The sequence below is a fragment of the Diceros bicornis genome, chromosome 5, assembly GCF_020826845.1.
Source record: "Diceros bicornis minor isolate mBicDic1 chromosome 5, mDicBic1.mat.cur, whole genome shotgun sequence".
Classification (NCBI taxonomy): Eukaryota; Metazoa; Chordata; class Mammalia; order Perissodactyla; family Rhinocerotidae; genus Diceros; species Diceros bicornis.
Genome location: NC_080744.1, coordinates 13,712,718 through 13,727,831, shown reverse-complemented (window position 1 = coordinate 13,727,831; position 15,114 = coordinate 13,712,718). Strand labels below are relative to the sequence as shown.

Sequence of the window (15,114 nt, the reverse complement as noted above, 5' to 3'; positions counted from 1 at the left end):
GTAAATGGGTACCTAACAATAGGCTTGATAAATGGGCACACAAGTATTACAAGGCTCAAACACAGATAATCTTGCTCTAAAAGAACTGTCAGGATAGTCCAGGGCACACCAAACTAGATACATAACTGTGTGCACCGTGGAGTGTTAGGTACTGAAAGTAAAGCGATAAAAGTATCAGGGCAGTTTAGAAACACAAAATGACTTCCAAAGCTCAATGCGGGGTGAAGGTGGGGAAAGAACAAAAGCCTGACAGAGGACATATTATTTGAAAAGACTTTTAAGGATAAGAAGGACTTTGGACTTGAAGTGGTGGGCTTGAATGGAAAGGGCATTCTAGCCATAAACCAAGACATGGAGTGAGGAAGGCTTGAAGCATGACAGGATGCAGAAAAATAATTCATTTTGGCTAGAGCTTAGAGCATTTTGATACAAATACATTGAAAAAGTAGCCTTGAGATATGCTGTAAGATGTCATGAATGCAAACCAAGGAGAGTGGATTTATTACTCAAAGCAAGATATTTATGTAGGTGTACATGTACTTGTGCATTCTGTTGTTTGGTTTATTTTTAGGGGGAGTGAGAAGGTTGAAAAAAAAGGGAGAAGGGAGAATTTTTACTTTATATACTTCCTACTATTCAAATTTGTTTACAAAAGAAACATTTTATTCATAAGAAAAAATAAATTTGAAAAAGGCAACTGGAAAAAGAAAATCAAAGATTTTTGAACCTGAGAGTGAGATGAAGAATGAACTACTATTAACTGTTAATAAACTCAAGGTAAAGGTAAAAATCAATTAATTGCTTAGAATGTTCTAAGGCTCAGGGGAAGACAGAATAAAGTTAAATGGTAACAACATATAGATAGCACTTTAAACTCTCTTTCAGGTATTATCTTATCCTATGAACATTCGTAATTCTTCTTTAGTGACACCTTATCTATGGAATTTTCCAAGACTGTTTCCCTTTTGCTCTGCCCTCCCAAAGGAAGGGATGGATGCCTTCTCCTCTCTATTTCCTTGGATTCTCTACATTTCTCTCTTGTGGAAATAACTATGTTTGAAGTGTTTTTCCATCTTTTTTTCCAAGACTGGTCTATAGCTTCATTAGAATAGAAACTGTCTACCTTAATATTCCCCAAACCTAGCACTGTGCTGAGCGTATATGTACTTAAATGTGTTTTACCATTGATAAAACAAAATATTTTAATTTTATTGTATTTATTTTGTAGCTTGGAAATTTTTATCTTGGAAAAGACTACATAACCTACAGACAGGCAAAATAGCATTGCTTCATCTTGACTGAAATGAGAACACCCAGATTCTACTCCTACCTGTAATGCTACCTGTGTGACTTTTCACAGAACTAGAAAAAACAATGGCTAACACAAACTGAATGTTTCCTATACGCTAGACATCCTTCTAAATGCTTTACAGAAATTAATTCCTATAATCCTCATAGCAACACTATGAAATAAGAACTATTATTACCCCTATTTTACAGATGAGGAAACAGGCAGAGAGTTTAAATAATTGAGCTAGTGAGAAGCAGAGTCAGGGATTTAAACCCCACACAGCCTGGATCTAGCATCCTTGCTCTTAACCTCTTTGTTATTCAGCCTCCAGTGTAACAGGAAAAGAACACTAGTACTTTATCTATTATCTTCCTATAAGAAGATAAAAATAATAGTCATCAAATACTAAACATTTTATAAACTATCAAAATAAAAACACATACAACTGAGATAGACAGGAAAAGTATTCAATTTTCCCCATAGAATAGTTTAAAGTAACAAAGAAATATGAAATAGGCTGCTATAATTACCTCTAAATTTCCTGAAATTAATGTTTCAAACATAACTAATGTCCCAGAGGAAAAAAGAAAACAAGAACAATAACAAAGCAAAACAAAAAATGAGAACAAAACAAAAGCAAACATGCACCAACTCAAGATTTTGCAACATAATTTAGGAGCCAAGACAGCCTCTCTCAATTTCCTTCCCAGACAGCATGTTAACAAAGCCTGGAAACTACATACTTGCCAATAAAAAATACTGGCTCAAAATTAGGCTAATTTGGTTTTTACTCTACATCTATTTGTAAAAAACTAGTTAGCAAACAAAAACTCTTTTATAAAATATTTTTGATCACCAATTCACAAAATCTACATATAGAGGAAAGTAGAGAGAGAAACACAAAAAAGATGGATAAAATATACTAAGAGGATTTCACTTATTTAAAAACAACTCTCTCTATAAAACAATAACACAGAAGAAAGAAAAATGAAAAAATAAAAAAAAAGAAGAGGGAAATCCAAAAAGAAAGAGACTACAGAAAAAATTTCTACCAATTTTAAATCCCAATACCAAGCGTCATCCTTTCCAAAAATGTCTCCGGAAACCCATTCAGTTTTCTCTTTCCGTGAATGCCTCCATTACTCTTAGTCATGACGATTCCTAATTATTAGAACCATTGGCTAATATTCTCTTAAAGATACTGAAGCCCTTTGGGAGCAGAAAGCATAACTTAGCTTCTTTTATCTTTCAAATTCTTTCAAAATCTTAATCTAGGGAAAGTGCTTTGTATAGTGCTAAACTGATGGTTGGCACTTAAAAAAAAAGTTTAAGTGTTCAAAATTTCCCTCTATTTTCAGAAATACTTCTGTTTGATTTGCAATGTTTGTGAATTAGTATTTTCTTAAAGAAATCAAATAAATATTTCAAGCACTAATTCAGATTGAGGTTTCTGATATTTAAAAAACTGACTCAGGGTTAAAAATGCATTGTAGATCTTTGGGAATACTAACTTTAAGTAGTAAAATTGTCTTAGACTTCATTTAGTTTCCACAAATAAAATTTCAGATGTCTCTAGGATCTTTTTATGAATAAGCTTTAAGGACCTAATCATAATATATTAATTTTATACTACATATTTTTAAGATATTTAAGCACTATAACAAATATATAATTAAAAATTTTGAAGTTCACAGCCAGTTTTTCTGACTTTAAATTTTAGATATTAAATACTTCGTATAAAAGTTATCACATAACTCAAGGTGGTAGACCAAAATTTCAACAAATTTTGCAGTATTATCATTCTTCCTCATCTATTTAAAAAAAAATCACCATTTACAACTTTTTCTCAAATGATGGTACCATAAAACATTAATCTGTGAGGTATATCACAAGTAATCCGCTTCTAATAATAAAATACCAAACAGTGCAAATTATTGCCTTAACATAATCAATAATAATGAAGATGGATCCAACAACATGGTGAAGTGTCCTAACACAAATACCCTCTTACTGCAAACACAAGGAAACGCTGGATAAAAATATTTAACACAAGCTCGAAAAAGAGAAAGGGGAGAAAGAGTGGAAGTGAAGAAAAGAGAGTAAAGCAGGAGAGGAGGAAGTGAGATGTAGGAAGAGGAGGCATGGGGGAAAGGAGATGGTGAGAATGTGGGATGGAGAAAGGAGGGAGGGGAATAGGAAGGAAGGGGAAATATGGAGGAAGGGGGGAATAGGAAGGAACCAAGGGTGAGGGGAAGGGGCAGTAGTAAGGGGAAAGAAACTCAGAAATCTGGTATAAAATATAATATGGAGTCAGGCACAAATAAGGAGCAAAAGAGAAAAGAAAAGTAGAAGGGAACTAGAAGAGAAAGGAGGAAGAGTGGAGAAAGAAGAAAGGGGGAGGGGTTAAAAACACACAAATAGGCTGGATAAATTATTAACAATACATTACCAGGCTCTGAAAAGAGGAGTTTATGGGAAAGGGAGAAGAAGGTGAGAAAAGGGAGAAAGAAGAAAGGACAAAGGGAGGAAACTGGGAAACAGTGAGGCGGAAGATGGAACTGAAGCCATCACTCAGAATGTAACATAAAAGAATAACGAGATGGAAAATATAAAGAGGATAACAGACTACCTGAGAAGTTCCAAGAACAAAGAGAAAATGTAAGCAACATTCAAAGAAATAATGTTTGGGAACTATCTAAAATTAGTGAATTATATAAATAAATCTTCAGACTGAAAAAGCTTATTGAGTCCCAAGCAGGATGAACACAAATCCACACGTGGACACATCCTAACACCAAAATCAAAATGGAAATATTAAAACCAACAAAAGTTACCTAGACAGGAATATCAAAACTAACAGCAGACTTCTCATCAGCCCAATAGGGGCAGGAAGATAATGCAATTTTTTTTTTAACTTAAAGCTTCAGTGCATAGTTGTGTATCCTAGTTGTTAGTTTAGTTCTCTATGTGAGCCGCCACCACAGTATGACAAATTACAGACGGGTGGTGTGGTTCTACAACTGGGAAACAAACCTGGGCTGCAGCGAGAGCACTGAATCTTAACAACTAGACCACCAGGGCTGACTCAATAAAGCAATTTTATATTCAAAGAACTAAGGGAAAATAACAGTCAATCTAAATATACTTGGCTAAACTACTGTTCAATAACAAAAACACGAAAATGAAGAAAACGCATTCTCTAACATACTTAAACACGAAAACAAAAGATATATTTCTGAAAGAAGAGAAATAAACTCACATAGGAGAATGAGAAGCAAGGAGCAAAGATGAACAAAGAAACTGGAAAATATATGGGTAAATCTAAATGAGCACTTACTATTAAAATAAAAAGAAACAAAACTACTAAAGCAAAAGGTTACTAACTGGGAGGAAGTAAAATAATAAACAATAATGTGATGAAACAGAAGTGTAGGAGAGAGTATTTTAAGATCCTATTTTGTTAAGAGGATGGTTAATAATACTGATGAACTCTAGACTTTAATATTAGTATGCTATTGAAATTTTATGAGTTACCACTAAAAGAGTAATAACAGAATGCATAACTTCTAACCACTAGAAGGGGAAAGGAAAAGCTAACAGAAATGAGTAAAGAAAAACACCAAAAAAAGGTGAATACGGAAGTAGAAATAAATATACCAATAATTACAAAAAAAAAAAAATTAATGGATTAAATGCTCCAGTTAAGAAATAGCTGTAATCATACTGGATTTAAAAATACAAAAAAAATCAAGCTACAAGATATATACTGAGAAAAAAATTTTTAACCCAAAGGATTCAAGTAAAGGAATGAAATAAAATATATCATTTAGAAACTAACCCAAAACACCAACACTGATTCCTCAATAAGAGGCAAAGTAAACATTAAGGCAAAGAATCAGTACAATTAAAGAAGGTCGATGTATTTGACAAAAGGCTCTACTTACCAGGAAATGTTAATACCAAATTTGCGTGAAGAGTTTCAAAATATAAAAAGCAAAAACTGAAAGATTTCTAAGGAGAAACAAACCCACTAATAGCGTGGTAGATTTTGTACATTTGTCTCATATCTAACAGAGGAGGTAAGACTAGTAAGTAAACAGAAGATCTGAACTTTATACATAAAACTCTAAATCCAACAGAGAATAAATCTTATTTTCATGCAAAAGTGAGATATTTACAAAAATGGAACTAATAATTAGGACACAAACTAAACAGGAAAAGTACCAAGAATAACATAGCACATAGCGCATGCTCTCTGACCAAAATGAAATCAAAATGAAGAATTATTAGGGGCCAGCCCCGTGATGTAGTGGTTAAGTCCAGTGTGCTCCGCTTCAGCAGCCTGGGTTCAAGGGTGTGGATCCCAGGTGCAGACCTACACCACTTGTCAAGCCATGCTGTGGCAGCAATCCACATAGAAAGTAGAGGAAGACTGACATAGATGTTAGCTCAGAGCTAATCTTCCTCAAGCAAAAAAAGAGGAGGACTGGCAAAAGATGTTAGATCAGAGTGAATCTTACTCACCAAAAAAAATAAATAAACAAATAAAAAATTAAGAATTAATAACTTAAGCTAACCCCCCATACAAAGGAGTAGAGGTTAACAGTCCCAGGCACTCACATAGGCCAGGAAGAGTGCCTATTCCCACAAGCCAGTCCAGAAAAATTCATAATTCATGGAGCAATTAGCCCTAGAACGAACACTACTCCAGAGCCATCTAACATATCACGAAAGCAAGATGCAAAAGGATCAAACTATCTCCAATTAAATAACTTAATTGTATCCCAGAAAAGAGCTCAGAAAGTTTATAGGTATACAAAATATCCAGGACCCAACAAGGTAAAATTCACAATGTCTGGTATACAGTTGAAGGTTACCAGGCATGCAATGAAGCAGAAAAACCTAATTTATAATGAAGAGAATAAACATTAAATCAGATTTAAACTAGATTTTAACACAGATGTTAGAATGAGCAGGAAAAGGCCTTAAAAGTTATTTTAACTGTAGCCTATATATCCAAAAAGTTGAAGATACAATATATAAAAAAGACCCAAATCAAACTTCTATAGATAAAAACTACAAGGTATAAGGTGAAAAGTAAACTAGAGGGAATTAACAGCAGATTGATGTCGTAGAAGAAAAGATATACAAACTTGAAGGCATAGCAATAGAAACTACCCAAAAGAAACACACAGAAAAAATAATCCAAAAAACTGAAAAGCACATAGGGGACTGTGAGACAATTTCAAATGGCCTAACATAAGAGTAACTGAAACCACCAAAGAGGAAGGGCAGAAAAATATTTGGAGATATAATGGTTCCAAATTTTCAAACTTGATAAAAATCACAAACCCACATATGCATGAAGCTCAGCAAACCCCAAGAACAAGAAACACAAAGAAAAGTTCTCCAAGGCACATTATAATTAAATTGCTCAAAACCAGTGAGAAAAAGAAAATCTTAAAAGCAGCTAAAAGGAAAAAAAAGATGCTACAGAGTAACTAAGATAAGGATCACATCACATTTCTTCATCAGAAACAATGCAAATAAGAAGACAGTGCAACAATATCTTTAAAGCACTGAAAGATAAAAACAGTCAAGCTGTAATTCTATATCCAGTAAAAATATCTTTCAAAAACAAAGACAAAGACACTTTCAGACCTACAAAAGCTGAAAGAATTCATCACTATCAAATCCACACACTCTTAGAAATTATAAAGACAGTCCTTCAGGCAGAAGGAAATGATATCAGACAGAAATATGGATCTAAAAAAGGAATGAAGAGCACTGAAAATGGTAACGACAGGGTAAATGCATAAGTTTTTTTCTTATTATTTCACACTTTGCCAAAGATAACTGTTTAAACAAAAATAATTACAATGCATTGTGTGGTTTTTAAAACATGTAAAAGTAAAATGCATGAAAACAAAAGCATACAGGAGGGGAGAAACGGAAGTACACTATTATAATATTCTCATACTCTACGAGAAGTAGTATAATCACACTTGAAGGTAGACTTTGATATGCTGAAGATGTACACTATTAACACTAAAGCAGCTACTAAGATAAAACAAAAAATGTACTGGTAGTAAGCCAAAAAAGGAGGTATATAAAATCACAAAAAAATACTTGATTGATCCAAATGAAGGCTGAAAAAGAGAAACAATGATCAAACGGGATAAAGAGAAAACAAAGAGTAAATAATAGACTCTAATCTAACTATACCAATAGTCATATCAAATAAAAATGATCCCCCAAAAATGCCAGAGACTGTCAGATTGGATAAAAAAGTAAAACCCAACTATACACTGCCCAAAGAAACACAAATTGTACATTAAAATACATGCAGTTTATTGTATGTCAGTTATGCCTCAATAAAGTTGTAAAAAAAAATGTAACTAATTACTTGATACAGATTCAAGACTATTTCTATTGATTTTCATTCCATTACGTTTTCTGAAGTGAGGGGGGGAGAAATGGAACTCCAAAAATTATCATTCTAGGAAATGCACTGATCCACAGAATATTTTTTTAATACTGAAACCTATGCCTGTCTGTGTCCACAGACGCTTGCTGCACATGTGAATGTATTCTGCATAGGAAAAAACACTTGAGACTCTCTGATTTAAAACACTAATAACACACTTATGAAGAAATTTAAAGCAATGTAAACAAAACCAAAAAATGATCCTGTTTTTCTTAATGCTTTCACAAATATGGTCTAGTGTCCCAACACTAATAACAAGTAATTTTAACTAGAAAAATTAACTCACAGAAAATAATCATTAAAACTAATTTTTATTTTTATAGAAGAAATCAGTATTAACGTAAATGAAAAACGGCAAACTCACTCTTGTATTAACAACACAGCAAGGAGACAAGTCCTGAATGTTTTAATTCATCAAAATAAAAGCCAGGCACCGTTATCCTGTACAAATGCTTAAGATGTCTGTTTGTTTTTCTCTTTCAAATATATATTATTCATTAGTCCTTCACTATGAAAAGAAAGAAGACACAAATGACAAAAGTCCTGCTGGAAACCATACTAAAAACCTACTAAAATTTCAAAGCAAGCAAAATAGTTATATGTAGCATCTCTTTATCAAATTGATGTTTCAAAAGAACCACAGAAAAAAAGGAGGAGTGATGTCATGATCATGGCGGAGTGAGTTTTTCCCAGAGACTCTCCCCTCAAAGATACAACAAGAAGGACATTCATATACCAACAGAGGACATTCACACAACACAAAAGACATCTGAGAGACCCACACAGCCATATGTCTGAAGGTGGAGGTGCTGGAACCCCCCAGAGGAAATGGAAGGAGGTAAGGAGAACTCCTCTCCTTCCCAAATGACAGGGACCCTGGGACCAGAACTCAGCAGCTCTGAGAGAGAGAAGGGGGAGGGGCAGCCCTCCATGGGAAAATCATCGCTCTCCAAGCTCTCTCACAGCCTGTGGGAAATTCCCATACAGAGGGGACTGAACTCTTGCTCTTGTGGGGCTGCCTTCATCAAGCTAGCTCCCCAGGAGAGCAGAAAGCAAAAGAAGCATGAGAAGCCCCTGGGATCAGGAAGGCGAAAAAGCCCCTCCCCCCACCCGGCACCCCAGCACAACCAGTCAGCCAGAGCACCCACAGTGCTCTGTTCGCAGTGGGCTCAGAATGCACAGCTCTTGACCCCCACCTAGTGGCGGCAGGTGGAAGCTATGACCAGATATTTTCAGAATGAGGAAAAATAAGCCCAGGCCCTCAAGCAGTATGCAAAAATATATTAAGTCTCCAGACCAGAAGAAAAATGACAAGCAACCAGAAATCAATCCTGAAGGCACAGAAATTTATAACCTAAACAACAGAGAATTCAAAATAACAAAAGCTCAACAAATTACAAGAAAACACACGTGGACAACTGAATGAAATCAGGACCTTCTTCACCAAAGAAATTGAAACTATAAAGAATAATCAATCAGAAATGTCGGAGATTGAAAACACAATGGAAGAGATAAAGAAATATCTGGAATCTTTAAATAAACAGAGCTTACAATATGGAGAAAAGAATTACCATTATTGAGGATAGGAACACAGAAATGCTCCAGATGGAGGAGGAGCGAGAACTAAGACTAAAAAGAAATGAAGAAATTCTCCGAGAAATATCCGACTCAATTAGAAAATGCAACATAAGGATTATAGGTATTCCAGAGGAAGAACAAAGGAAAAAGGAGCAGAGAGCTTGTTCAAAGAAATAATAGCTCTTCCCCCAAAAGAGGGCAAGGAGCTGGAAATACATGTGAATGAAGTCAACAGATCTCCTAAATATATCAACATAAAAAGACTCTTTCCAAGGCACATAGTACTAAAGCCGACAAAAGCCAATGACAAAGAAAAGATATTAAGGGCAGCAAGACAAAAAAAAATAACGTACTAAGGAATCCCAATCAGATTCTCAGCCGATTTCTCAGCAGAAACTCTACAGTCTGGGAGAGAGTGGAATGATACATTCAAAATTCTGAAAGACAAAAACTTTCAGCCAAGAAAACTCTCTCCAGCAAAAATATCCTTCAGATATGATGGAGAAATAATAACTATCCGAGATAAACAAACACTAAGGGAGTGCATTGCCACAAGATCCCCACCACAAGAAATGCTCAAGAAGGCCCTCATGTCTGGAAAAAAAAAAAGGACAAAAGGGATACAGAGCTTTGAGCAAGGAGAAAAACAGGTACACAAAATCAGAAAAATTGCTGTTCTCTAGCCGAATAGGTTAGCAAACACTTAACTAAAACACCAAAGATTAAGGGAAGGAAAATACCAAAAATATATATAACCTCAACACTTTAAACACAAACTCACAATACAAGACTGAATAAATTGTGACAATAATAACTTAGAAAGGGAAGAAAAAAGGGATGGAATCAACTTAGTCTAAGAGAATAAGAGGCCATCAGAAAATGGACTATCTCATCTACAAGATTTTTTATACAAACCTCATGGTAACCAATAAACAAATAAACAGAACAGAGACATATACAATAAATAAAGAGAAACCTAAGAAAACTATCATACAGAACTACCAAACTGAATTGGTAGGCCGAAACCCATAGGGCAAGAAAGAAAGCAATGCAAAAGAACTGGAAAATGAGTGATAAAATAGCAACATTAAGACCTCATATATCAATAATCACTCTAAATGTAAATGGATTGAATTCTCCAATCAAAAGACACAGAGTGGCAGGATGGACTAAAAAACAAGATCCAACGATATGCTGCCTCTAGGAAACATATCTCAGCTCTAAACACAAACACAGGCTTAGAGTGAAAGGGTGGAAGACAACACTCCAAGCTAACGGCAAACAAAAGAAAGCAGGTCTTGTCATACTTATATCACACAAGGTCGACTTCAAGATAAAACAAGTAATGAGAGACAAAGAGGGGCAATATATAATGATAAAAGAGACACTACACCAAGAAGACATATCACTTATAAATATACATGCACCCAACACAGGAGTACCAAAGTACATAAAGCAACTGTTAACAAACCCCAAAGGAGACATTAACAACAACACAATAATAGTAGGGGATCTTAACACCCCACTCACACCAATGGATTGATCATCCAGACAGAAAAGCAATAAGGAAATAGTGGATTTAAACAAAAACTAGATGAGATGAACTTAATAGATATAAATAGAGCACTCCATCCAATCACAGCAGATTACACATTCTTCTCCAGCGCACATGGAACATTCTCAAGGATAGACCATACGTTGGGAAACAAGGCAAGCCTCAATAATTTAAGAAGACTGAAATCATAACAAGCGTCTTTTCCAACCATCATGCTGTGAAACTGGAAATGAACTATAAGAAGAAAACTGGGAAAGTGACAAGGATCTGGAGACTAAACAACATGCTACTGAACAACAAATGGATCACTGAAGAAATTAAAGGAGAAATCAAAAAATATCTAGAGACAAATGAAAATGAAAATACACCATACCAACTCAGATGGGATGCAGCAAAAGAAGTCCTGAGAGGGAAACTCATAGCAATACAGGCCCATCTTAACAAACAAGAAAAATCTCAAATAAGCAACCTCAAACTACACCTAACAGAATTAGAAAGAGAACAAACAACCCAAAGTCAGCATAAGGAGGGAAATAATAAAAATTCAAGCAGAAATTGAAACTGAAACCAAAAACACAGTAGAAAGGTCAATGAAACACAGAGCTGGTTCTTTGAGAAAATAAACAAAATTGACAAACCCTTAGCCAGAGTCACTAAGAAAAAAAGAGAAAAGGCTCACATAAATAAAATTAGAAACAAAAGAGGAGAAATTACAATGGACACCACAGAAACACAAAGGATTATAAGAGAATACTATGAAAAACTATACACCAACAAATTGGATAATCCAGAAAAAATGGATAAATTCTTAGACTCATACAAACTCCCAAAACTGAATCAAGAAGAAATAGAGAATCTGAACAGACCAATCACAAGCAAAGAGATTGAAATAGCAATCAAAAACCTCCCAAAAAAATAAAAGTCCAGGACCAGATGGCTTCTCTGGAGAATTTTACCAAACATTTACAGAAGATTTAATACCTATCCTTCTCAAACTATTCCAAACAATAGAGGAAGATGGAACACTTCCTAACACATTCTACGAGGCCAACATCACCCTAATACCAAAGCCAAATAAGGACAACACAAAGAAGGAAAATTACAGGCCAATATCACTGATAACCACAGATGCAAAAATTCTCAACAAAATATTGGCAAACTGAATACAGCAATACATTACAAAGATCACACACCATGATCAGGTGGGATTTATACACGGACACAGGGATGTTTCAACATCTGCAAATCAATCAATGTGATACAGCACACTAACAAAACGAGGAATAAAAACCACATGATCATCAATAGCTGCAGAGAAGTCATTCGACAAGATACAACATCCATTTACGATAAAAACTCTCAACAAAATGGGAATAGAAGGAAAGTACCTCAACGTAATAAAGGCCATATATGACAAACCCACAGCCAACATCATACTCAACGGAGAAAAACTGAAAGCCATTCCTCTGAGAACAGGAACAAGACAAGGGTGCCCACTCTCACCACTCTTACTCAACATAGTTCTGGAGGTTTTGGCCAGAGCAATTAGGCAAGAAAAAGGAATAAAAGGAATCCAAACAGGCAACAAAGAAGTGAAACTCTCCCTGTCTGCAGACTACATGATTTCATATATAGAAAACCCTAAAGAATCCATTGGAAAACTATTAGAGATAATCAACAACTACAGCAAAGTTGCAGGGTAAAAAATTAACTTACAAAAATCAGTTGCATTTCTACACTCTAATAATGAACTAACAGAAAGAGAACTCAAGAAGACAATCCCATTCACAATTGCAACAAAAAGAATAAAATATCTAGAAATAAATTTAACCAAGGAGGTGAAAGACCTATACAATGAAAACTATGAGACATTATTCAAATAAATCGATGATGACATAAAGAAATGGAAAGGCATCCCACGCACACGGAGCAGAAGAATAAACATAGTTAAAACGTCCATACTACCTAAAGCAATCTACAGATTCAACGCAATCCCAATCAGAATCCCAATGACATTCTTCACGGAAACAGAACAAAGAATGCTAAAACTCATATGGGGCAACAAAAGACCCCAAATAGCCAAAGCAACCCTGAGAAAAAAGAATAAAGCTGGAGGCCTCACAATCCCTGACTTTGAAACATACTACAAAGCTATAATAATTAAAATAGCATGGTACTGTACAAAAACAGACACATAGATCAATGGAACAGAATTGAAAGCCCAGAAATGAAATCACATATCTACGCACAGCTAATCTTGACAAAGGAGCTAAGAACATACAATGGAGAAACCAAAGTCTCTTCAATAATGGTGCTGGGAAAACTGGACAGCCACAGGCAAAAGAATGAAAGTAGACCATCTTTTTTTGCCATACACAAAAATTAACTCAAAATGGATCAAAGACTTGAAGGTAAGACCTGAAACTATAAAACTCCTGGGAGAAAATATGGGCAGTACACTCTTTGACATTGGTCATAGAGAGATCTTTTCGAATTCTATGTCTACACAGACAAGGGAAACAAACAAACAAAAAATAAACAAGTGGGACCTCATCAGACTAAAGAACTTCTGCAAGGCAAATGAAACCAGAATCAAAATGAAGACAATCCACCAGCTGGGAGAAAGTATTTGCAAAGCGTATATCTGACAAGGGGTTAATCTCCATAACATATAAAGAACTCAAACAACTGAACAACAGAAAAACAAACAACCCAATCAAAAAATGGGCAAAGGATATGAACAGACATTTTTCCAAGGAACATATACAGATGGCCAATAGATGCATGAAAAGATGTTCCATATCACTAATCATCAGGGAAATGCAAATCAAAACAACACTAAGATATCACCTTACACCTGTTAGAATGGCTATAATCACCAAGACAAAAAACAACAAATGTTGGAGAAGTTGTGGAGAAAAGTGAACCCTTATTCACTGCTGGTGGAGATGCAAACCAGTGCAGCCTCTATGGGAAACAGTATGGAGATTCCTCAAAAAATTAAAAATAGAAATACCTTATGATCCAGCTATCCCACTACTGGTATTCATCCAAAGAACCAGAAATCAACAACCCAAAGAGGCTTATGCACCCGTATTTTCACTGCAGCATTATTCACTATAGCCAAGAAGTGGAAGCAACCTAAGTGTCCCTTGACTGATGACTGGATAAAGAAGATGTGGTGTATATATACAGTGTAATACTACTCAGCCATAAAAAAAGACAAAATCATCCCCTTTGCAACAACATGGATGGACCTGGAGGACATTATGTTAAGCAAAATAAGCCAGACAGAGAAAGACAAACACCGGATGATTTCACACTATGCGGAAGATAAACTAATACACGGACAGAGAGAACAGATTAGTGGTTACCAGAGTGGAAGGGGTTAGGGGTGGGCACAAGGGGTGAAGGGACGCATTTATATGGTGACTGACAAACAATAATGTACAACTAAAAGTTTACAATGTTATAAATATTATGACATCAATAAAAAAATAAATAACTGCAGAAAAGCTCCTGAAATATGATTATAGCTACAACTGATAGCAAGACGATAACTGCTAGAACTAAAATGGTAGAACAAAAAGCACTAGTGGTAGCACTAATAAGTGATCATGATGTCAAAGAAATTATTTCTAAGCCTCATTCACATCTATAAACATCAAGTAAAATACAAACATTTTTCTCCTGCCTTCAAGGATTCCACAATGGGCATGGAGGAAATGAAGCAATATAATGAAAAACAGAATCTAATATAAGCAAAGATATAATGTCTGATTTAAGAGCAAAGTCAATTCTCTGTTTTATCAAACATTATACTACAAGCTAAGCATAGAGACATAAGGACAAGGCAAATAGTCATAATCACTTGCACTTAAGTATTTTACATTTGTGTTATAGCACTTTCACAGTTACACATATATGATCTTATTCTCCACAAATAGGTTTTTGAAATATTATCTTCATTTTATAGTATATTCATTATATAGTATATAAGGTATATTATCTTCATTTTATAAGAAAACTAACCCTGAGAGAACTTAGGTAACTTGCCCCAGTCACACAAAGCTATTAAATGGCTCCAAATCAGCTCTTCTGAGCCCTCAATCAATACCACCAGAATAGCCACACTTCAGGTGTAGGCCAAAGCATAAAATAACCTTGTGGCCGTTTTTAATCAAACTCATTCTGAAAGAATGC

General features: G+C 35.0%; 1 protein-coding gene across 5 annotated transcripts in view; it reads right to left on the bottom strand.

Annotated features, from left to right (window-relative positions):
* RALGAPA1 (Ral GTPase activating protein catalytic subunit alpha 1) overlaps positions 1-15,114 on the bottom strand; it is a 247,265-nt gene that overhangs the window by 205,289 nt on the left and 26,862 nt on the right. The gene's annotated exons all lie outside the window — the stretch shown is intronic.